We start from the raw sequence: 24,516 nt of genomic DNA on the forward strand, positions 1-24,516 counted from the left end.
TACACGAGGGATGTTAATGTCATACATCAAACTCATAAAGTCCTCAATAAAAATCAAATACACAACCGCATTACATCAATAATAACAATGCTTTAATTTTACAATGATGAAAAACAATTATACCTAAACAGCTCATCAATATTCAATTATCAGTTTCTGCTATTAATCTAGGTCGAGTTTCAGAATGAAATTCCAGTGACAAATCTTATTTGTTCCTTACAACATTACTACTTTTTTTTTTGAATGTTGGGAAGTCAGACACACTACATTTCAGCTTCAGCAAAGCCTCTCGGAATTTACTGTTCATTACATTACATGAGTTGTACTGAGTTGTCTGACAGAGTTTAACTATATGTTGTCAGACTATAGATCTATGTCAGCTAATTTAAATGTTTTTGTGTCTGTTATTTTTTTTGTTTTATTTAATTTGAAAGGTTATGAGGAGGAGGCCCCTTTGGAAAAATCTGAGTGGACTCCCAGAATGGCTAAGATGGGGAGGGGTATGATAGACTGCAAATCTAAATATGGTCCGATCCTGCTACTTAATGTCATGTGGAGACTGAAGAAAATCCCAGGAATGAATCTGAAAAACGAGATTGGTTTTCACTGTGTTTAGCACATTTGCATTCCCAAGGCACAAGCACACGGTTCTTAGACAGAGTGCTCTGTCTGCCGCCATGGTGTAACATTGTCAAGGAAATGCATTTTTAGTGTTGAGTATAATTCATAAAGAACTGGTTTATACAATCTGACAGTGATACATACTTTAAACCTTAAGTACAGATCTGAAACAACCAAAACTGACCAGCTTTTTACAGTTTGTGACAAAAACTGTGTAAACCACATATTTTCAGAATTCATATACATATATATATATATATATATATATATATATATATATATATATACACTCAGAATTGAGGGGATCGAACTACCAGAAGGCAACATTGCAGACTTTGAGGACATCAAACTGTACATGGGCATCTCACACGCAAATGGAAACCATGAAGAGTCTGCTGGGAAAGCTGTAAGTACCTGCAGATGCTAGAAGGTAGAGCATACATGGAACGCCACAACCAAGTGGCTGGCATAGTATACAAAAACATCTGTGTGCTCATCTGTCTCTGTCGAGTATGGCCTGGAAGTCCCGAGGTCAAAAAGGGAGACGCCCCCAAGGTGGTGGAGAATGACCGAGTTAAGATCCTGTGGGACTTCCAGATACAGACAGACAAAATGGTGATGGATAACCAACCGGACATAGTAGTAGACAAGCAGAGGAAGACGGCAGTAGTGATAGAAGTAGCATTACTGAACGACAGCAACATCAGGAAGAAGCAACACAAGAAACTGGAGAAGTACCAAAGACTCAGAGAAGAGCTTGAGAAGATGTGGAGGGTGAAGGTAACAGTGGTTCCAGTGGTAATCGGAGCAGTAGGTGCTCACATTGTGCAAATAAAAAATTGTCATCCTATGTAAAACCAAACAGGTTAAATGGATTAAATTTAAATTGCAGAAGTACACTTTGTACATACTGAAAGTGACTATATATGTTACTGTACTTCCAATTAAGAAGAACAACTGCTAAATAAAACTGATTTCTGAACAAGGAAATGGTCCAAAAAGGTGGAATGAAAAAAAAAGCATGACATTTTGACCTGGGGTAATATGTCACCTGCCTTAAATCTATTTGAATATCTGTAAACGTATGTTAAAATGCAATGCAAAGCAGCTTAACCTCTTCAGCAAAAAGTGGCTAAAAATTTCATCTCATTGACATACTTGTGAAAGATTGGTATCATCCATTCCCAGAAGGATCAAATATGTTGTCAGAAATCAAAGCATGCATCTCAGCAAAGTAAGGATTCACTCAGTGTTATTAAAGTTGTTCGACAGTGCATTCTAATGTAGTTATATCAAACGCAAACATGTAGTCGTGTTTTCTCGTATATTAATAAAGTACATTGGAAATAACTATCACTTATCGATTCAATTTTCATTGGCCCCACTTTGAGAGTCACCACCATCGCTAAGCAGCGATTACTCTGTAAAATGATCTGAAACACATGGTCTCATAATTACCATTTAGCAACACAAACTTGCAGGCTACAGCCCCACACACCAAATCCCTATCCTAATAAGGACACACGTGATCGTTCTCTAAGTATTTAGATATGAACACAAAGCTAACAGCACAAGTCAATGATGACACCAGCACAAACACAGTTTAAAGTGATTGCCACAAGGATACTTTAGAAACATGAACAGGTAAAAATGGAGCTGCGGCCTTCAGTTTGTTAACTGTAAAAGTTCAGCAGTGGATGATTTCACCACAAATGATGGCTCACTTCAACATTTACTGAGCACTTAACTTTAACATCACTCTGGGCTCTTGACTTAGCATTAGCATGCTATCTGTGCAGGTACAAGTTGTGTTAACAGTGTAATGCAGTTGTTTCTGTCCTGGAGCAGTCTTTACTTTACCACCACGCTCTCAGCTTTTTGTGCAATAAAAATAAGTAATGTCCATATCCACACTGCACACTGTGGCACTATTTTCCTCCTCTGACACATGAACTGAAATCAGCTAATCGTACCGGGAGCGCAAGAATCGATAAGCGGGATCGATAGGCAGGCAGACTAACGATTCCAGGGAATTGGACTGCTGGGAACCGGTTGTGTACAAGAACCGGTTCTCGATTCCCATTCCTAAGTGAGACTCAGCAAAAAAAAAGAAAAAGAAAAAAAGAAAACAAATTTATAAGATAAATAGTTATAGACATATTCTTCCACATGTATGAACACATAGGGCAGACAGTCACTCTGCCTCAGTGCACCTTTTTTCACTCAATGAAATTCAATTATGAAAAGAAAATGTTGAATCATCACAATTACTCAATGGATATAAAAATGAGATGCAAATAAGTGTGGTACTATGCATTTGAAGCATTTTGTCACACCATAATGGTATAATGCTGATAAGGAAAGCAAGGCCACAATAAATTTATTCGCACAGACAGAAATAGAGAAAATGACTGAAAACTATGAAGAGGTTCAATTGTAGTACATGGAAGCAAATGTGTACATAATATGGCCATAACGTAATATAAATATTGGAGGGGTAGTGAAAATAGCAGTAACAAAATTATTATATTGCAGTATTCCATTTGAGATTAGCTTGTAATGTGCTGATTTTATGTGTAATGGCTGTTTAATATAAAACACAAAGCCAGTATTTATGTTCAACTAATCATTCAATTAATACGCTTTTACTCCCAGCATCTGCTGAGAATAAAAAAAATCTTTCTTTGGATAATGTAACAGCTCCATTCATGGCTTAAGTATACCATTAACACTGACTCCATCGTTTTTGGAAATGCCAGCCAGCATGTCTGTCTATTTCAACATGGCAAATTTGAACCATGACAATTCACACTGCTGTTTCACCCTGATCACTGTGCAGTCAAGATGCCAGAATCTCGTTAGCCAGTCAAAAGCCACCAAATCTTAGCCCTGATGCCTGCTTTGCCTCTACGAGACAAAATGTTCTATGGTGTGTGTCTGTCTGTAGCATCTGTCAGACCCACTGGTGGTGCCAAAGACTTATCTCCTGTTAGCTACAGTCATTTGCATATGTCCTTGCAGTTGTTTGGCATGAGCCCATAATGACAAGAGGGGGCAAGAAGACTTGTAAAAGAGCTGAGAAACGGTTATGACAGATCTTGTCCGATTTTCTCGTTGTGTTAATGCTGTTAAATATGGGCAGTAGGCCTTATGTTGCAGAGCAGTTGCTTTATTTGTTGTGTGCATGAGTTACTGCTGTCTCTATGAAATTAAATGAAATCCTTCACTTGATAATAGTATAGTTTGATTGAGAGTGGATGGTTATATCTGTGTCTTACAGCTGCAATGACAATGTATTTTTCGGTTGCCAGGTAGCTACCTGAGAGACAGTTGGATCATAATCTGTGGATTTCTGGGGACTTCTTGTGCTAAAAGTTTATTATTTTGTGTACAACATGAACATATAAATTAAGCTAGGAAACTAAATGTAACACAAGACTGGTTTTTATCAGTTTATCAATTTTAACTCACCTCACACCAAAATATTAAGAACACATTATCAAAGCATGATCAAAAAACATAGAGTTGATGAATGCATGTTATTCTACAGGGAGTGCAGAATTATTAGGCAAATGAGTATTTTGTCCACATCATCCTCTTCATGCATGTTGTCTTACTCCAAGCTGTACAGGGAGTGCAGAATTATTAGGCAAGTTGTATTTTTGAAGAATAATTTTATTATTGAACAACAACCATGTTCTCAATGAACCCAAAAAACTCATTAATATCAAAGCTGAATGTTTTTGGAAGTAGTTTTTAGTTTGTTTTTAGTTTTAGCTATTTTAGGGGGATATCTGTGTGTGCAGGTGACTATTACTGTGCATAATTATTAGACATACCCATTTCAATTATTTATTTTTACCAGTGAAACCAATATAACATCTCCACATTCACAAATATACATTTCTGACATTCAAAAACAAAACAAAAACAAATCAGCGACCAATATAGCCACCTTTCTTTGCAAGGACACTCAAAAGCCTGCCATCCATGGATTCTGTCAGTGTTTTGATCTGTTCACCATCAACATTGCGTGCAGCAGCAACCACAGCCTCCCAGACACTGTTCAGAGAAGTGTACTGTTTTCCCTCCTTGTAAATCTCACATTTGATGATGGACCACAGGTTCTCAATGGGGTTCAGATCAGGTGAACAAGGAGGCCATGTCATTAGTTTTTCTTCTTTTATACCCTTTCTTGCCAGCCACGCTGTGGAGTACTTGGACGCGTGTGATGGAGCATTGTCCTGCATGAAAATCATGTTTTTCTTGAAGGATGCAGACTTCTTCCTGTACCACTGCTTGAAGAAGGTGTCTTCCAGAAACTGGCAGTAGGACTGGGAGTTGAGCTTGACTCCATCCTCAACCCGAAAAGGCCCCAAAAGCTCATCTTTGATGATACCAGCCCAAACCAGTACTCCACCTCCACCTTGCTGGCGTCTGAGTCGGACTGGAGCTCTCTGCCCTTTACCAATCCAGCCACGGGCCCATCCATCTGGCCCATCAAGACTCACTCTCATTTCATCAGTCCATAAAACCTTAGAAAAACCAGTCTTGAGATATTTCTTGGCCCAGTCTTGACGTTTCAGCTTGTGTGTCTTGTTCAGTGGTGGTCGTCTTTCAGCCTTTCAGGCTCAAAAGCCTACTACCAATTAAGCATATTAGGTGATGTGCAACTCTGTAATGAGAAGGGGTGTGGTCTAATGACATCAACACCCTATATCAGGTGTGCATAATTATTAGGCAACGCCCTTTCCTTTGGCAAAATGGGTCAAAAGAAGGACTTGACGGGCTCAGAAAAGTCAAAAATAGTGAGATATCTTGCAGAGGGATGCAGCAGTCTCAAAATTGCAAAGCTTCTGAAGCGTGATCATCGAACAATCAAGTGTTTCATTCAAAATAGTCAACAGGGTCGCAAGAAGCATGTGGAAAAACCAAGGCGCAAAATAACTGCCCATGAACTGAGAAAAGTCAAGCGTGCAGCTGCCAAGATGCCACTTGCCACCAGTTTGGCCATATTTCAGAGCTGCAACATCACTGGAGTGCCCAAAAGCACAAGGTGTGCAATACTAAGAGACATGGCCAAGGTAAGAAAGGCTGAAAGACGACCACCACTGAACAAGACACACAAGCTGAAACGTCAAGACTGGGCCAAGAAATATCTCAAGACTGATTTTTCTAAGGTTTTATGGACTGATGAAATGAGAGTGAGTCTTGATGGGCCAGATGGATGGGCCCGTGGCTGGATTGGTAAAGGGCAGAGAGCTCCAGTCCGACTCAGACGCCAGCAAGGTGGAGGTGGAGTACTGGTTTGGGCTGGTATCATCAAAGATGAGCTTGTGGGGCCTTTTCGGGTTGAGGGTGGAGTCAAGCTCAACTCCCAGTCCTACTGCCAGTTTCTGGAAGACACCTTCTTCAAGCAGTGGTACAGGAAGAAGTCTGCATCCTTCAAGAAAAACATGATTTTCATGCAGGACAATGCTCCATCACACGCGTCCAAGTACTCCACAGCGTGGCTGGCAAGAAAGGGTATAAAAGAAGAAAAACTAATGACATGGCCTCCTTGTTCACCTGATCTGAACCCCATTGAGAACCTGTGGTCCATCATCAAATGTGAGACTTACAAGGAGGGAAAACAGTACACTTCTCTGAACAGTGTCTGGGAGGCTGTGGTTGCTGCTGCACGCAATGTTGATGGTGAACAGATCAAAACACTGACAGAATCCATGGATGGCAGGCTTTTGAGTGTCCTTGCAAAGAAAGGTGGCTATATTGGTCGCTGATTTGTTTTTGTTTTGTTTTTGAATGTCAGAAATGTATATTTGTGAATGTGGAGATGTTATATTGGTTTCACTGGTAAAAATAAATAATTGAAATGGGTATATATTTGTTTTTTGTTAAGTTGCCTAATAATTATGCACAGTAATAGTCACCTGCACACACAGATATCCCCCTAAAATAGCTAAAACTAAAAACAAACTAAAAACTACTTCCAAAAACATTCAGCTTTGATATTAATGAGTTTTTTGGGTTCATTGAGAACATGGTTGTTGTTCAATAATAAAATTATTCCTCAAAAATACAACTTGCCTAATAATTCTGCACTCCCTGTAGTCAATGTCTTAAAATGGCATTTAAGTTAACTGAAGACTGCCAAATTGAGTGGGCCAAGTTTACAGGTGTAATTGTAACTTTGCACACTTTGTGATTGTGACTAAAGTCTCAAACATAATGGATTTAGTTTAAACAAACAAAAAAAGACCCAATGTATTCATGAAAACCTCAGGTCAGCTGAGACTGAAGAAGTCACATGGATGAGTGATGAAGTGTTTCTCCCACTGAAAACGCTACGTCCAGATGAACAGGATCAACTTTTGGAGATCCACGAAAGTTGCACTTGCACACAGTTCAGGTCAATTCAATTGAACTTATTAGTGCAAGTGCTTTAAATTGTAAGGTTAAGACCCTTGACTTTCACCATGACAAACAAAGGACAAAAGGTCCTAAACATCATCTCCTAGTCAGTAAACATACATGAGACAACCCATATCATTGACCATGACTGTAGAGTTCGTTCTCCTGCATATACCTGCTTAGTTTTATGTCTGTATTTTCCATGGTTGTTAAGATATTGTGTTCGCAAAATCAGCTCTCCTACAAACATAGAAACACTTTCAATTGTAAAGTATACTGCCGTAAATGGCAGTGCCAGGCACCATGTGTCTCTGCAGCCTGCCCCCCCAAAACAAAACACTGACTTCCCTATCACAGGTAATGCATTTTCTAAATGCAAAAGTTCTATTGTTTTTTGAGTTTGAGATAGTATGACAAAAATTTTGTGTATGAACTTTATGATTTTTCTCTCTGGCACTACAAAAAATAATCAACTACCAACTACCACTGACATAAAAAAAATTATTTTTCAATTTTATGAGTCTACCATAAATATACTTATTTCTGGAAAAATTAGCTCAAAAGAAAGGGAATACAGTTCCTGTTTCACATCACATGTGCATTTCAGCAACAGGAAATCATTCACTAAGGGACACTTAGTTCTTTGTTGATGATTTAGAAAAAATTCCACATATCCCATCTTTTCTTCTATTTGTTGTTAGCTTACATAAAATGAAAAGAAATGAGGAGGTGAACCTTTCAAAATGTTTGTGCTATAGACAATTTAAGTTGAAGATAAAAAAAATAATAGACTAATCAAATTTTGCATTTCACTTTATAATGTATAAAATGTGCAAAGGAGTTATAACTTTGAAGTCAGGACCAAGTAGCATAGGTTCAATTTAGGACAAAGCCATGAGTAAATCTGTGCTCTGTGTATTGTTTTGCAAACATTTATCAATAATTTCTCATTTGTCCTCATGGAGTTGTACACAAACTTTCATCTTCAGTGTACAAAGACTTCACAAAAAAACTACAAAGAGAAAAGGAACATATGATGGGGAAAGTAATTTGTTACACTACTTGTTAGATTACTTTTACTTTAATCCATAACAAGGCCTGCTCACACACTAGCACAAACCCCTACTGACACACAGAAGAGCTTTCTTCTATTTTTTTTCCAGTATTAACACAAAGCTGATGATATATTTAAAACAAGCCCCGAGAGAACTTTGCAGTTAGCAATGGAATAAATGGAGGCTACAGCCTCACTGTTCAGCAATGCTTTTGTTACCTGTTGAAGTTCCAACAAGGGTCACAGCTCTAACATCACTTGGGTTTCTTCACTTTTATCTTTGCATTTGCATGCTGTCTGTGCAGATATTTGCAAAGGGTCCATGCTTTGGCAGCAGTTGCTTCTGGCCTGTGAGTAGTTTTCACTTTAGTGTCATGTTCTACTCTCTTCAAGCACTAAAAATAAAAGTATGTTTATTTTTCCAATTCTCACAAGTTAAAGACAACCCTTTCTCCCCCCTCCACACTAATTGAAGTCCACAGGGGGAAAAAAAGAGAAAAAAAACAGTTATGTTTGACAGTTTTTTCTATCAGCTCATCATTCACATAACTGAAGACCCAAGGAACAACATAATTATGAATCAAATGAGACTGCTGATCTTTAGTACACTTAATCATTACTTTATTCTCCTTAGAGAAAAAAGAGGTAATGTGGAGATGCAGGATTGCAGTTTTAGTCCACTACTGTGTTACTATTATATTACACCCAACATTGAAAACATCCACAATATCGCATTACATTTAAAAGTACTTGACTTACTTCATGGATATTGTAATAATGTGTTAATTATATAAAATTAACACATTATTAAATAATAATAAACCTCATCACCACCACTACAGCAGTGGAAGTTTGTGCTTGACCTAATTACAGTAATTGCAGAAATTTTGATATTTTTATACTATGGCCAGTTAAGTTGACATTAAACTTGAGGGTATAGTTTTCCTTTGGTGATTAAAAAAGTTGACTCACTGGACTGAGAGGCTTATCTTGTTACTGAGAAGTCTCAAGGTTAATTCTATTCCCAGTTTTTATTTAATGTAGAGATCCTTTTGTTTCTACCATGGCCCTTTACTCATTTCACATAGCAAGCCTGGGGTGACGCTTTCCACCTGACAAGGCCGTATTCAACATGTACACCATGGCCATCTGCGCTCAGTGGGAACAGACAATCAATCATTTCTTGTGGAAAGGTGAACGATGTCAAATTCCATGAAGTGACCTAGTCTGCAAAAAAGCATCAGCATCTCCCTTAAATTATCTGTACCTGTTGATTGATAATTCAACATATCTGCCACGGAAAAAGGTGTTTAGAATTAGAAGATTTTTCTTTAATTTTTCCAAAGACATTTTATGAGGATAAGCAAGAAATTTGCAATGCATTGGAGTGTTCCCATTCTCTCTAACATCCAGCATGATTTCTACCAGCTTCCACTGGCTGAGACAGAGGTGAAGGATAGGCTTTTTGTCACTTCTCAAGCTTCCACTGATTCAAGAAGAGCAGCTAATTGGACTGTAGCATATAGGAAAAAAAAACAAATAAGCAAAAAACAGGAGAGGACATGTCCAGTGTTGCCAACTTAGCGACTTAGTCGCTATATTTAGTGAGTTTTCAGACCCCTAAAAATAAGATGTGAAAGCGCGTATTACTTTTACTCTCAACAAGCAGCGGCTGCTGTAACACAGTCAGTTCTTCTTTTACTCTTATTTCGGGTCACTTTTGCCGGTCCAAGCCCGGGTAAAGGAGCAGGGTTGGAATTGTGACATTAAAAAAAAAAACAATAATTGCTAAAAGAAATTTAATTGGTAGTTCTAAATAAACTCTAAATACATTTAGGACGTTTTTTATCCACTTTATGTCTCTTCCACGATGTTATTTCTCTCTCCAACAACATAAGTTACAATTAGATTAGCATGACCAATTATGCAAATTAGGCGATGACGTCACGGTGGCACGGTGGTTAGCACTGTTGCCGCACAGCAAGAAGGTCCTGAGTTCAATTCCAACATCAGGCCGGGGTCTTTCTGTGTGGAGTTTGCATGTTCCCCCCGTGTTTGCGTGGGTTCCCTCTGGGTACTCCGGCTTCCTCCCACCGTCCAAAGACATGCAGCTTGTGGGGATAGGTTAATTGGAAAATCCAAATTGCCACTAGGTGTGAATGTGTGAATGAATGTGAGCGCGAATGGTTGTCTGTCCCTGTGTGTTGGCCCTGCGACAGACTGGCGACCTGTCCAGGGTGTACCCCGCCTCTCGCCCTATGACAGCTGGGATAGGCTCCAGCGCCCCCCGCGACCCTGAAAAAGGAGAAGCGGAAGCGAATGGATGGATGGATGGATGGAAGGCGATGACATCATTTAGCGACTTCTAGCGACTTTTAGGACAGCCAATAGCGATTTTCCTTACTGAGGAGTTGGCAACACTGGACATGTCCCCAGATGAGCTCTTGCTCTGTAGGATGTAACAAAACACTTTATCATATACAGATGAAATACATATTAATATAACCAAGCATGAGTGAGAGCATAGTGAAATATGAAAACACTACTGAAGGAGAAAACATAATCAAAAATGCAAAAATTAAATAATAATGTATTTTATTTTATTTTAAATTACACGCATATTATTAGCGATTTAGATACACTGCTCAAAAATTATGTTTTTAAATGAAAGATTATTGAATTTACAAAAGAAGAGAAAACACTTCTTGATCAGAGTATAGTATCAACTGACTTAAACTGCTGGGATATTGCTCTGGACAGATCTAATTAAAATTAAATTAAAATGAATATCATTTTTATGAGACACTGTCAGTGTGCTGTTATATAACTCAGGTATTTTTTTTTAAGGTCTGACTTGTGGCATTGATGCCCATTGCTTTGCTGTTGGATGTGTAATGTCAGATCCCTTGTATCTGACATTTGATTGTTGCTATGGAATGATCCTGGTCGTTATTGTTATTAAAACAATAACAAATCCAAATTCAAGCACTGCTGCATTGTGGATTTTTCTGCATTCTTCTGTCACTGAGGATTCCAAACCTGCACTCAGTCTCCTCATTACATTGGTACTAAACAGACACAACATTTGAGCTCTTGCAAACTTTACTCAAAAACTGCGGCTAGTCTGCGACTGACAGCAAGCACAGAAACTTCAAACAAGTCACTGAAGTAAGGACTGAAAGATTTATTTTTAAACAATAATGATTAAGACCTTTTCCAAAAAGGTTGTTTTACCTCGATTGCCAGCTGTTAGTGTTTTTATCTTCATTTCTTTCATATTTATCCACCTAAACAATGCTTTAATGATACAGTTTGATATGAATTTATCACACTGACTTGAAAAATGTATGACAACTGTCCTGTAATGTTACAGAGAAACCAAATCCTGCGTGGATCTTTGCCTTGACTGATGCCTAAAATGTCTGGAGCTGGAGTTACCCTTTACCGCGTCCATTTCTAAAGATTAAATCATGTGAATTCTTAAAGAAAAATACAATACTACTACTACTAATAAAAATAATAAACTTTCTTTTCTTTCTTTCTTTTTTTTTTTTTTTAGGAAAATCCACATCTTAAGACATTTGACTCACACTCAAACTCACATGTCAGCACTGACAGGTATGTTTGCTATTCAATTAAAAAAAAAAAAAAAGTGGTGATTTTTCTTGTTTTGAGTGCAGGAAGGACTGCTTCCACGATGTGGGGATCTTACTGCCACCACCAAGGGAATACTACTGTGTAGTGATGGGTCGGTCGCGAACGAAATGGCTCTTAGAGCCGAATCTTTGACGTGAACGACGCGAGCCGGCTCCTTATCGCGAGCGGTGTTTTTTTTTTTTCTCTCACCTTCTCTCTTTCGCACTTTTTTTCTGCTTCACTCAGCATGCGAGCCTTGTCCTTTACGCTGGGAAGAGGGGGGAGGGGCGGTAGCAGTAGCACAGGAACAGAGCCGGAGGGAGAGAGAGAGAAAGAGAGCCAGGGACACCAACATCACATTAGAAAGGTATAGTAATCATCCACAACTATTTTCAGTTGCAGATGATAAAGGATTCAGAAAGTTTATTCATGCAGGTCCATATGACAGAGAATATGCATGTTCTTTTTGTTTTTATATTATAATTTATATTTAATTGTGTTGTGGTTTGCAGTGTTTTGTGTTGTTTCACTTTAAATTTATAAAAGGAAAAAGCTGAAAATTTAAATAGTTAAAAGTTGAAATGTGAATAGTTGATTTTTGTATTATATGGTTTATTTATTACATTTTATGTGGAGTGAATAAATAAAAGTATATTTACGGTGGCCCCTACAGACAAAGCACATACAAACTTCAAATCACGTACGAACCCTGAAGCATGTACAAACTCCAAAACACATAAAAACTCCAAAACACGTACAAACCCTGAAGCACGTACAAACTCCAAAACATGTAAAAACTCCAAAACACGTACAAACCCTGAAGCACGTACAAACTCCAAAACATGTAAAAACTCCAAAACACGTAAAAACACATAAAAACTCCAAAACACGTACAAACCCTGAAGCACGTACAAACTCCAAAACACATAAAAACTCCAAAACACGTACAAACCCTGAAGCACGTACAAACTCCAAAACATGTAAAAACTCCAAAACACGTAAAAACTCAGAAGCACATAAAAACTCAAAACACCTACAAAAGACAACAGAAGTGCTCCAGGATGCTAGGGGCAGTGTTGAACTTTTGTTGCCTAGTGGCTACACAAGCCAGGCAAGTACCAACGATCGGATTTGGTGTGTGGTAATAACAGGTAAATGAACATTATTTTTTTTTTATTATTTGACTATATATGAATGCTTGTGTATAAATACACAAACAATACACATATGCTTTCATGCTTTCAATTGTGTAATTTAAGTGATCTAGTAGCTCTGTTTTGGAAGTTCGTTCATGCTAGAAATGTGTTTTGGAGTTTGTATGTGCTTTTTGGAGTTTGTACGTGTTTTGTCTCTAGGGGCCACCGCATATATTTATATATAAACATATATAAATAAAACCACTTTTTTTTTTACATTAGTAATTCCTTTTGTGCATAATTTTATATTATTGTTAATAATAAATTAATTAAAGCAACAAAACAACCTGGAGAGCCGGTTCTCTAAAAGGAGCCGGAAATCCCATCACTACTACTGTGTGTCCTTTGTGTCCAAAGATTTTTTGGAACCAGAGAGCAAAACGTCAGGTGACCTGAATGTTTCTTTGCAACACGAGATCCGTTTGGCTCAAAGTCTGCCTCCTCCAAAGACAAAGGACAAGCACCCAGACTCATCAAATGAAGACCGTTGTGCTCTGGACGATGAAGTTCCCTTTTTCATGTTTAGACCTATCAGGGAACCTGTATGTGAGGTCCTAAGTCCTCCACCTGCTGATGCCTGGTTTCAGTCAAAGGACACTCATATGGTCATGCATCCAGATTTTAAAAATGACTGTTCTTCCCTGGATGATGAAGTGGCCTTTTTCATATCTCCTTGTGATGTTCTTCTGCCTCCAAGACCTCCACCCATTGCAGAGTTTGGTCACTGTAGAAAGCACAAATATTCAAGTGTTTCTTCTGTGGATGATGAAGAGGAACATTTGATGCCTAAACGCATTAGACTGATGACTTGTGATGTTCCACTGCCTCCAAGTCCTCCACTTACTGAAAAGAAGTGCCTTGCCTCCGTAAAACATGAGATGTCTGATTTGATGCCTCTAAGCCTCCTGGAATATATCCCACTATCTCCAAGTCCTCCACCTGCTGAAAACAAGTATATTTTCTTTCCTTGTCCTGATGATAAGAGGTCTGATTTGATGCCTCTCAGCCTCCTGGAATACATCCCACTGTCTCCAAGTCCTCCACCTCCTGAGACAAAGTGCCTTGCTTCCCTAAAACATGAGATGTCTGATTTGATGCATCTCAGCTTCCCGGAATATATCCCACTGTCTCCAAGTCCTCCACTTGCTGATGCCTGGTTTCAGTCAAAGGACACTGATAAGGTCACATATCCCGATTTTAAAAATGACTGTTCTTCCCTGGATGATGAAGTGGCCTTTTTCATGTCTCCTTGTGATGTTCCTCTGCCTCCAAGACCTCCACCCACTGCAGAGTTAGGTCACTGTAGAAAGCACAGATATTCAAGTGTTTCTTTTGTGGATGATGAATATATTCCACGATCTCCAAGTCCTCCACCTGCTGAAAACAAGTATGTTTTCTTTCCCTATCCTGATGATAAGAGGTCTGATTTGATGCCTCCCGAAATATATTCCACTGTCTCCAAGTCCACCTATTGGGGTTTCTAGTAACTACAGGAAACACCTAAATTCAGCATTCACAGAAAGGCCTCACAGTGTAACTAGTGATGGGTCGTTCGCGAACGAAATGGCTCTTAGAGCCAGCTCTTTGACGTGAACGACGCGAGCCGGCTCCTTATCGCGAGCCGTCACGTGGGTTTTTTTTTCTTTCTCTCACCCTCTCTCTCTCTCGCACTTTTTTTCCGCTTCACTCTGCACGTGAGCCTTGTGCTTTACGCTGGGCAGAGGGGGGAGGGGCGGTAGTTATACTCAGTAGCACAGGAACAGAGCCAGAGGGAGAGAGAGAGAAAGAGAGCCAGGGACAACAACATCACATTAGAAAGGTATAGTAATCATCCACAACTATTTTCGGTTCAGATGATAAAGGATTCAGAAAGTTTATTCATGCGGGCCCATATGACAGAGAATATACATCTTCTTTATGTTTTCATTTTTTTTTCCTTTCTTTATTCAAATCAGGCAACAAAGTATATATCTCATTTACATTGACATAGTTTTTTTTTCTTTTTTACCCCTTTTCCCTTCCCCTCCCCTCTTTTTCCCCTTCCCTTCCTTCCTCTCCCCATCCTTTTTACATAAAATATAATTACCATTATATAAACAATCATATCTATGTCTATACATACACATTTATTATCCTAAATAAGTATACTCAAAGGAGGGAGAGAGGGAAAAACAAACAAACAAACCAAAATAAACGACCCCCCCCCCCCCCCCCCCCCCAAAAAAAAAAAATGTTTTCATATTTTAATTTATATTTAATTGTGTTGTGGTTTGCAGTGTTTTGTGTTGTTTTCACTTTAAATTTGTAAAAGGAAAAAGCTGAAAATTTAAATAGTTAAAAGTTGAAATGTGAATAGTTGATTTTTGTATTATATGATTTATTTATTACATTTTATGTTGAGTGAATAAATAAAAGTATATTTATGGTGGCCCCTAGAGACGAAGCACATATAAACTTCAAATCACGTACGAACTCTGAAGCATGTACAAACTCCAAAACACGTAAAAACTAGGGCTGCCACGATTAGTCGACTAGTCACGATTACGTCGACTATCAAAATCGTCGACGACTGATTTAATAGTCGACGCGTCGTTTGAAGCTTTGTAAGATCCAAAAGACGCAGAAATAAGTAGCAGGATTTAAGAGTGTAATAACGGACTGAAACAGAAGATGGCAGCACTGCATGTACAAGGATGCCAGCTGCCGTTAAACTCCGAAGAAGAAGAAGCTGTGTCCCAGAATTCATAGCGCGGCCCAGCTCAGTTTCCAACAATGGCGGCAGCTAGTTAGTTTTAATATTACTCTTATTATTCTTTCTGGGTCACAAAATAAACGTTTAACATATTTTCAGGCGAGAATGTAGCTGTGTAAACCTCAAATATCTGCTCAGTTTATCAAGACACCACATATTTTCAAAAGCGCTCCGACGTTTTCGGAGATGTCTGTTACCCACTAGCTCGTTAGCTAGCCGGGGGCAAGGCTAACTAGAGCCGTGAGAACACCGGATCCCCGGCAAATAGTTTTCAAACCCACCGCCGTCTTTCGCTCCTCAGGTTAAACGTGATATATAAGTCACTTAGATAACTTAAAAATGTTATTGTTTTGCCTTTTTTTTTTTTTTTAGTATTTTATTTGTTCCTGAGTAAATCAGTTTGGCTGAGATACTTCCATTTATCTACTGTTGCTTTTCCTTGTTTCGACGTTTAAAGATTTTGAAGATCCATTCACATTATTATTAAATATTCGTATTCTCAGTAGAGTATATAGCTAGATCTGAACAAGGAATAAGTTAAATTCTACCAGATACTCATTAACAAGTTACCTGAACATAAACCATTTAAATAAAGCAGGAATTAGTGGAGTGCACAGATGGGACAAAATTGCTATATACACTCAAAAAAGGTATAACTATTTAAACAAACAAACAAACAAAAAAAAAATCATAAAAATAATTCCCATGTCATTAAATTGTTTTATTTTAGCATTATGGAATTCTGTTATTCCAACTTAATGTACTCAAGTTGGACCAACTTGATTAATGATTAATGAATCAACTTATTTACTGCATTTGAATCCAATATAATTTAATAGTGTTGATCCAACTTAAAGGAAGCATACATAAAATGCAAGTGCAAGAAAAACAGTAGTGGAGATAGTGGTAACTTAACCTGTTTAAACCATTGGTTAAACACAATGAATGGCTGAATCGGGTGATTTTCTGATTATTTATACAACTACTTTGAAGGTCAAACAGTTGCACTTTCAAAAAAACAAAAAGCACCAATTTTGTTTTTCTGAAAATGTAAAAAAGGGGGAGCACAAGAACAACAGAAGCTGCGGGACCCTCCCAGAGCCAAAGGAGATGAGTCGAAGGGTGACTCGTGCTCCTGGGCACGGATAGCCTCCTGCCTTTCTCTTGCCTTGAGGAAGGCAGAAACTGTGGGTCGCTGATACCACACGGAGTCCGCTGGTCGCGTCATACTGTCACGGTCTGCGGGACAGACCGAGTGGAGTGAGTGAGGTGGACCCAGGTGCAGACACAGATGAGGAACCAAAACTGAGCTTAACGAAAGCGAAACTTTATTTTGGGCCTGACACTCACAGACAAGAAGCAAGGAAAAATGAGGGAAAATCTAAACTTAAACTGGGAAACTATAACATGTCATATCAACAAGAATAAATTTAAGAGGTGCTAAGTTGGTGAATTTCATGCAGGTCGTATATGATTTTAATATGTTCACCTTAGAAACATAAATTTATTTTGTTCAAATTACATCTTTTGAGTCTTAAAAATGCAATAACCACCCTGTTTCTAGGCAGTGCAGCAGTTCTCTTTTACTTTTAGCACAAGTTCTAAAAGTACACATTTGTATTTAAACTTGTTTAATTTCATGTACAGGAGCTACTGTACATGCATAAACATTTATATTCTGGCCACATGGTGACGATGACTGTTTACCACAAGCCTCGGTGCTCCAAATGCTCCACATATGCATTTTATTTGTGTTTTGTTATAAATAGATATAGTTTTTTAAATAAAGAAAGCAAATATTAAAATGTTTTCATACTCTTTTCAGTGCTAGAAAGCAGTTTGTTCAAAGTGCTTAAAGTATATGCTTTCAAAGGTACAAGGCTTATGTCTGCCTTGTATTTACTAAACAATGAATTGTGAAAGTGCTTCAAAAATAAAATAAAACTCTCATGTGCCCCTGTGCTCAAATTATACAGCACATACAGGCCAACAAGAACCTAAATGAGACAATTTGAGGTTAAAAAGAAAAAGATTAAGTCAAATATTTTGGGTAAGTTTAATGTAGCAGTTTATAGTGTTGTAGCTAGCTAGTCTGGGTTTGTGAACTGGGCAGTCCTTATCATTTGGTCCCAATGGATAATAGGTTCATGGATATACAACAATAACCTTATAATATGCCATTTTAATATACTGAATGTTATTGATACTCTAAGATGTAATATTTCCTATTATATTTTCAATAGCCATCCAAAAATTGGGTGTAAAATATAGTGGAAAAGAAAAAGGAAAATGTAGTTGAAGTAAGTGTCGGAAGTTCAAAGAAAGATGGTATTATTATTTCTACTTGGATGTCCTGGTGTGAATTTGCCAGAGACATTTGTCTGAAGTAATAGCTTTGTCAGTTATGTCATTGACTCACCGTGGGAGACAGTCAAGGAGGGATTACATTTTTGGGCACTCTATCATTACAATTCGAGAACTGCTGACTTTGATATTAGCTCCCAATAGGGAGCAATGCTTCCAAACCCTCCCACAGAGCTTACTGTGAATATTTCACAAAACAAGGATGAGATATAAACAATTATTTGGTGTTTGAGTGAAAAAAAAAAACATGTTGTAATGTCAAGGTTTCAAACAAGAGAAACTTGTTTTGTTCCCCTCTCTCACCTACATGCTTTAAATGATTCATCCCCTGTTGAGCCACGGTACTCCAGACAGTGTCTCATTGTGATAGTCGCTCTGTGCATCTTCAGTTATCTAAGGCAAATGGCTCCATTCTGACTACAAAAATATTTCTTTTATTTTATTGTTTGTTTGTTTTTTTAACTGAATTTGTCAAAGCTGCGATTCATAAAAGCAGATGGAGGTCAAATATTATTTGAAGCCATTTTCAAAGATTACAATAGCTGTACATGTATCCTTTGCCACAATGGGTGGAGCACAGAAATGTGTTTGCATGGCTTAATATTGCTCTTTCTGCCCTATTTTTAGGTTGTATTTTGATATTTTGCAACCTGTTTTGTTATGTTTATACATATTCCCAGTGGGCTCTATTAAAATACCAACATCAAAATCCATATATCCATCTCCTACTGACCACACTTAGCTGTGCTCTCTGCTCAAACTGTTTGATCTTTGTTGCTAAATCCCAAACTGTGAAGGTCTTTAATAGCAGATTGTTAAAAGCTGCCGAAAACCTCATCTCAAAGTCCTCATGTTTGACCCCCATTTTCCATTAGAAAAATCTTAAAAATGTCTATTCCAATCTAAAATTAATTTAAAAAATGTTTAGTTTTATTGAACCTCATTAAATCTTAGATGCATTGCAGACATTGCAGCGCATGTCTTAATGTTTTGTGTTGATTGAGAAAAATTCAGTACTAAGGGGTTGAAATGATCTTTTACCAGTGTACTTGCAGTCGTTAACATAAACAGGGTTAATAAAGCACGTTTTCTTATTTTACTGCACAAATTCTTTTACAGATTATCTTATTCTTCGTGATCTGCAAATAATAAAAATGAACTGAACTGAATTGCATTGAATTACAGTTACTGGAAACTCAGTACTCTTTTGCTCTTTCTTTTATTTTTATTTTTTTTGTGTTTCTAAATAACTCAAGGTAATTTAGTATTTAGTATTTATTTATTTATTGTCATTGTCAAGAACAATGAAATTGCGTTTGGGGCTTCCATACAACCCAAAAAAAAGAAGAAAATAATAAATACCCCTTAAAACCCAAGTGTACATATTTAACCCAGTGTGACTCCAATGCAATAAGACAATCCTTAGCAATAATGTTCGTAGAAATTCAGACAAAGACCTGAGAAACATGACAAAATACAACAATGCAACCCATTCAATATTATTGTACTGTGAGATATGATATCAGATATGATAGTTATCTATTTAAGAAAGAGGGGGGGGGGGCAGGAGGGGGAAGAGAATAAAGATATGATGCACCAATGCAGACCAGTTCATTGCTATTAAGAAGTTGGATATGGTTATTGTCCGTGAGAGGGGGGCAGAGAGTTCAGGAGCCTCACAGCCTGTGGATACAGGCTGTTGGCCAGTCTGGATGTTCTGGCCTGTATAGACCTGTACCTTCTCCCTGAGGGCAGCAGATGGAAAAGGTGGCGCGCAGGGTGATGTTGGTCCCGCAGGATACTGTGCACCCTCCTCAGACAGCGAGTGGGGAAGATATTACTGATCTCCCCATACAGAAAAGAAATAGTAAAAACTTATATGAGATTACTCATGAAAGTGGCCGCTTTCATGAGTAAATCATATAAGGCTTATATGATTTACTCATGAAAGTGGCCACTTTCGCATTACTTTCATACATTGTTTTAGTAAGTATCCAAAACATACAAGTTTCATTATATAATTTTTCAAGGGATCTTATATCTGTTTTCACTCTTGTATGCTTTTCATACAAGTTTCACACAAGACAGATACAAACTTTATAAGATTTATATATATCTTTTCCATATGGGTCTGGCAGACTTGTTCCAATAATTCTGCCAGCTTCTTTCACCACCCGCTGGAGTGCTTGCTGATCGGCCTTGGTGCAGCTGGGGAACCACACTAGAAATCCATACGTCAGAACGCTGCTGATGGCACAGTTGTAGAAGTTCAACATCAGAGATCTGGGAATGTGTGCGCTCCACAGTCTCCTCAGGTAGTAGAGGCGCTGTTGGGCCTTCCGTACAACTGAGGTGATATGGTTGCCCCAGGACAGGTCCTCGGTCACATGAATTATGTGTGAATTATGTGTTTCCTTGTAATTTTTAAACTCCTGAAACGATGCAGCATTTTGAGAACAATGCTTATTTGCTGAATTCACCCAATAAAGGTGGGAATGGTTGTTTTTTTTACATTTAAGCTGCATAAGTCATTAAAAGGAAATCTAGCAGCTTTAGAGGTGCCAGGAATTTTCTACAGATTAAGCCAAAAGTGTTTGGGTGTAAGCTCTGGGATTCTTCTCCAAGATCTTGACTTTACCGTGCAGATATTGAGCTATGAAACTCTACAATAGTCCTAATTCAAATCTTTTAAATCTCACTTTTGTTTGTTTTTCATCCCCATTTTCCTTCTTCATACACTTAACTTTCCCTCAGGAATTTGTCTGTTTCTGTGTCATTGGATTTAGTGTTGATTTTTTTGTGTGCTTCTGTTCATTAGTGGTGGTTTTCTATTAATGGTTATAATCCGGTTCCTCTTTTATTCATTCTAGAGAAGCTGCTACTGCAGTGCATTTTATTTTAATGCATCACTAACAGCTACCTGCTGTTCGGTAGCTATTTATAACAGTAAGCACAGAAGCTTTGTTGAAAAAGGTTAAGTTCAGGTTGCTTTGTGTGATATTAGCTAACACTGAAAAATGTGTGTTTGTCTGAAACTATTACTTTGTAAAGCAATGACAGTTTTTTTAACTGTTAAAAAGATAATTAATAATGCTTACAGGCAGGTCAGTGTAAATTTGTGAAATGTAAACATTATGTGGATAGTTATTTGTAATTTGAAACTGAAAAATTGTTACACAGCTGTTACAAAATGGAATAAATTTAACTGTTTCACTTGTTATTTGCATTCAATAGGTGTATAGATTTGGACAATAAAACTGCTCGGTCAGGTGTGGTTTGAATTCAATTGCGACAAGCTAGGAGTGAGACCATCCTCACTATTTTTGCAACATGTTTCACACGATCAGTGCTAAAGGACACATTATGCATGTTTATGGCCAGTGACTTTCACTAAGCGGCAGTATTGCACAGACTGGAAATTTAGAATTTAGTAAATTTTTATATAACATATAGAACTACATACATGCTTTAGTACTGTAGAGGGAACAAAGCAACTGTAGAAGAAAACGTGGCTTGGGATGGTGAAATACCCATGTACTCAGAGGTGGGAGGTTTGAAAGTAACCAATCCCAGAGTGTTATTCATCTCTCCTTATTGCATTTCTGGCAGATGCAGCCCAGCATTCTCACATTTTTATCGATAACAGTTTATCGCGTGTAGCTATCTCAACTGTTTCGCTGAGTGTTTTCTGTTTTCTTCTTCTTAAAGCCCTAAAATGCTGACCAAAAGCATATTTAGGGTTTAAAACATAGGCATTTATAGACTATTTCTGACCACATCAAAGATTCATAGCTTTTCGAAATTTGCAAAAATCAAGTGTAACAAAATTTAATTGTAAAAGAACTTAAATGAACTTTATATTTACTTTACAATACCTTAATGGACATTAAAGTGCTATCATTTTAATGCAGTAGTCCATTTTCATGCATTTTGTTATTTAAAAAAACATATGCAGTTAACTAGTTAAATTGTTAAAGTTATATCGGATTGCTTTGTGACTCTCAGTGCATTGTTAGATGTAACAGAAAATTGTGGGTTTTTTAAGTTTTCATTTGGACGTGAGTGATATGTTCAGACAGTTTACTTGTTAGGTGTAGGAGTGTCAGTGTCATAATTTCCTTAAGAGGAAAAGTAATGTCTAAAGAATTCCTTTCTTTATCTGGTTTCCACAAAGAATATGACCTATACTATTTTTGATGTTGTTTCCCAGTTTCATCCAGAGAAGAATGTGAGTACATAGCTGTTGTGGCAGGCAATATTGAACTGACTCTAATGTGTCGGCTTGAAAATAAATCAAAGATGATAAAAAAAAAAACCCCGCTTTTTACTCTTCAACAAGAGAAGAGGAAATATAACTGATGAGGCAAGATAGGAAATAATTTTTGTTGTTGTTTTTAGAATTTGTGCTAATTGATCTTTGATTATAATTATATTTACAAGTAGATTAGCTTACCTCACCTGTTTGGACTGGTGCTATTGTGTTCAGCTGTTGAAGATATTATCGTTAGCATTAATGTGGCAAAGAGATTTTTGGGCTGGTCTAGCTTCCAAATTTCCACTGCAGGAAAAACATGCAAGGAAATATCAATGTGCATCATTCGCTTCAAATTCTGGGTTCACTACTGGTAATAAGAGCTATGTCTTCAGCTTTACTAAAGCACCATACAGTGCTTGTTTTTTGTGGAAAACTCCCCCACAGTATCCAAACCAGAAGAAGGCACATCAGGGCATCTTCCATTTTTTTGCCCATTCATGAGGTTTTCCACCATTAATTCATTCCCAAGGGTCAGACTGCCAATGCAGAATTCCTCAAGTCACCTCGGGACATAACAGAACATTTGGTCCAACCAGCCACTTCCATTATGCCATCATGCCATGTTGTGCTCGCTCACAGCATACTGAAGAGGAGGTATTCGCTCACCGTCCATGTTACTTGAGAGATTTGGCTTCACAAAATGAAATTCAAGTTGTAGTTTTGTTACAATTAAGTGGTTTCTGCAAACATGCAAATGCAAGTGCTGTGAATGGGACACCCAAAGAGTAATCAAAACATAGCGGGCACAATGGAAGTGGCAAAGCAACTTCAAATGAATGGAATGCCAAAACTAGGTAAAATTTAAATCAGGCACAGTTTTTGCTTTTTTGTGGGGGAAAAAAATTACTAAACATTTTGTTTGCTCCTTGGATATCATTTGTTAAATATAAATGAACAACAACAGAAAGGCAACAAAAAATGCTCAAGGTATGGTGATTAGATTAGATATATCATTTCCTGCACAGAAAAAGGTGTTTTTAGGCACTCAGCTCAAGAAAACATGACTGCAGAACTATTGTGACTTAAGTGTAAAGGCATTTAGACTTTGAGTGCATTGCGAAAAAGCATGAAATTCCAGATTTTTCCAATGCAAACGTGTTGTGTGACGTATATACACACTGAAAATATTGTAGAGAAATTGTTTCAGGGAGCTGATTGACCCAGGAGGTATAATGTCGCACAAAACCTCATTACTGCATGACAGAGTCATGATATATAGGTTCATCAAAAAGTCCAAAGTGATCAAAATGTGAGAAAGAAGTTTTTTTTTTTTAGTTTCTTGTGGTCGCTGGTAGGTGCTATAACAAAAGCAGCAGGTAGTACAGGTAGTAAAGCTGCAGCACTGGCTGTAGTGATTCCAGACATACTCTCAAAAATAATAGACGGTTTTGTTTATCGTATGGACATATGCCGTGCATGCAGAGAGGGATGCACTGAGCATTTCTAAACATTGTAAGTTTATATACTTTATAACTTTATACTCAAACTTGTATTTTAAAATTTAGTGCCAGTCTTTATGTCCATTACTAAAAAAAAACCCTATAGCCTTTTGATATTGGATTCTTTTTGATATACCCTGCATAAACTAATATACTGATCTTTTCCTGCCACATGCATTCACTTGGGTACCCTGAGTATACAGAACATTCTACATAATGCAGGCCACAGAGGACTTATCTAGACCTCAACTCCCATAGAAATAACCATTCCACAGATATATTTCCAGAATGTTGTTGCATCACATATATTGCCATATATCTGATACAGTAGCAGTTTATATGTCCATGTAACACAGTATGCGTCAATCTTACAAACTATATTTGTTCATATACTACTGCAAGCTAGTTGTAGTGAAATTCTTTATCATGCATTAGAGCAGATATCACTGTATATCCCATGTAAAATTACATGAACTACATTGTAGTTTACAGTCAGTGCTAAATGTAATGTAGAACCTGGACAGGAACTGTGTCAATTGAGGACAAAGGAGGTCGAGCTGGCAGTAGCTGCTGTGACTATTCATCAGACAAAAATAGCTCCTGGGATGTAGAGTGGTAGTAGCCGATGCTTAGATCAGCCATGTGTAGAGCTATAAATGGACTCTTTTACAGTGTTTCTTCACACAAGCAGAATTTTATTTTATAGAGTATATATGCAAATCCTCTGC

This window comes from Copadichromis virginalis, linkage group LG1, assembly GCF_057382275.1.
Source record: "Copadichromis virginalis isolate Kocher_CV1m ecotype Utaka linkage group LG1, C_Virginalis_male_GT1.1, whole genome shotgun sequence".
Taxonomy (NCBI): domain Eukaryota; kingdom Metazoa; phylum Chordata; class Actinopteri; order Cichliformes; family Cichlidae; genus Copadichromis; species Copadichromis virginalis.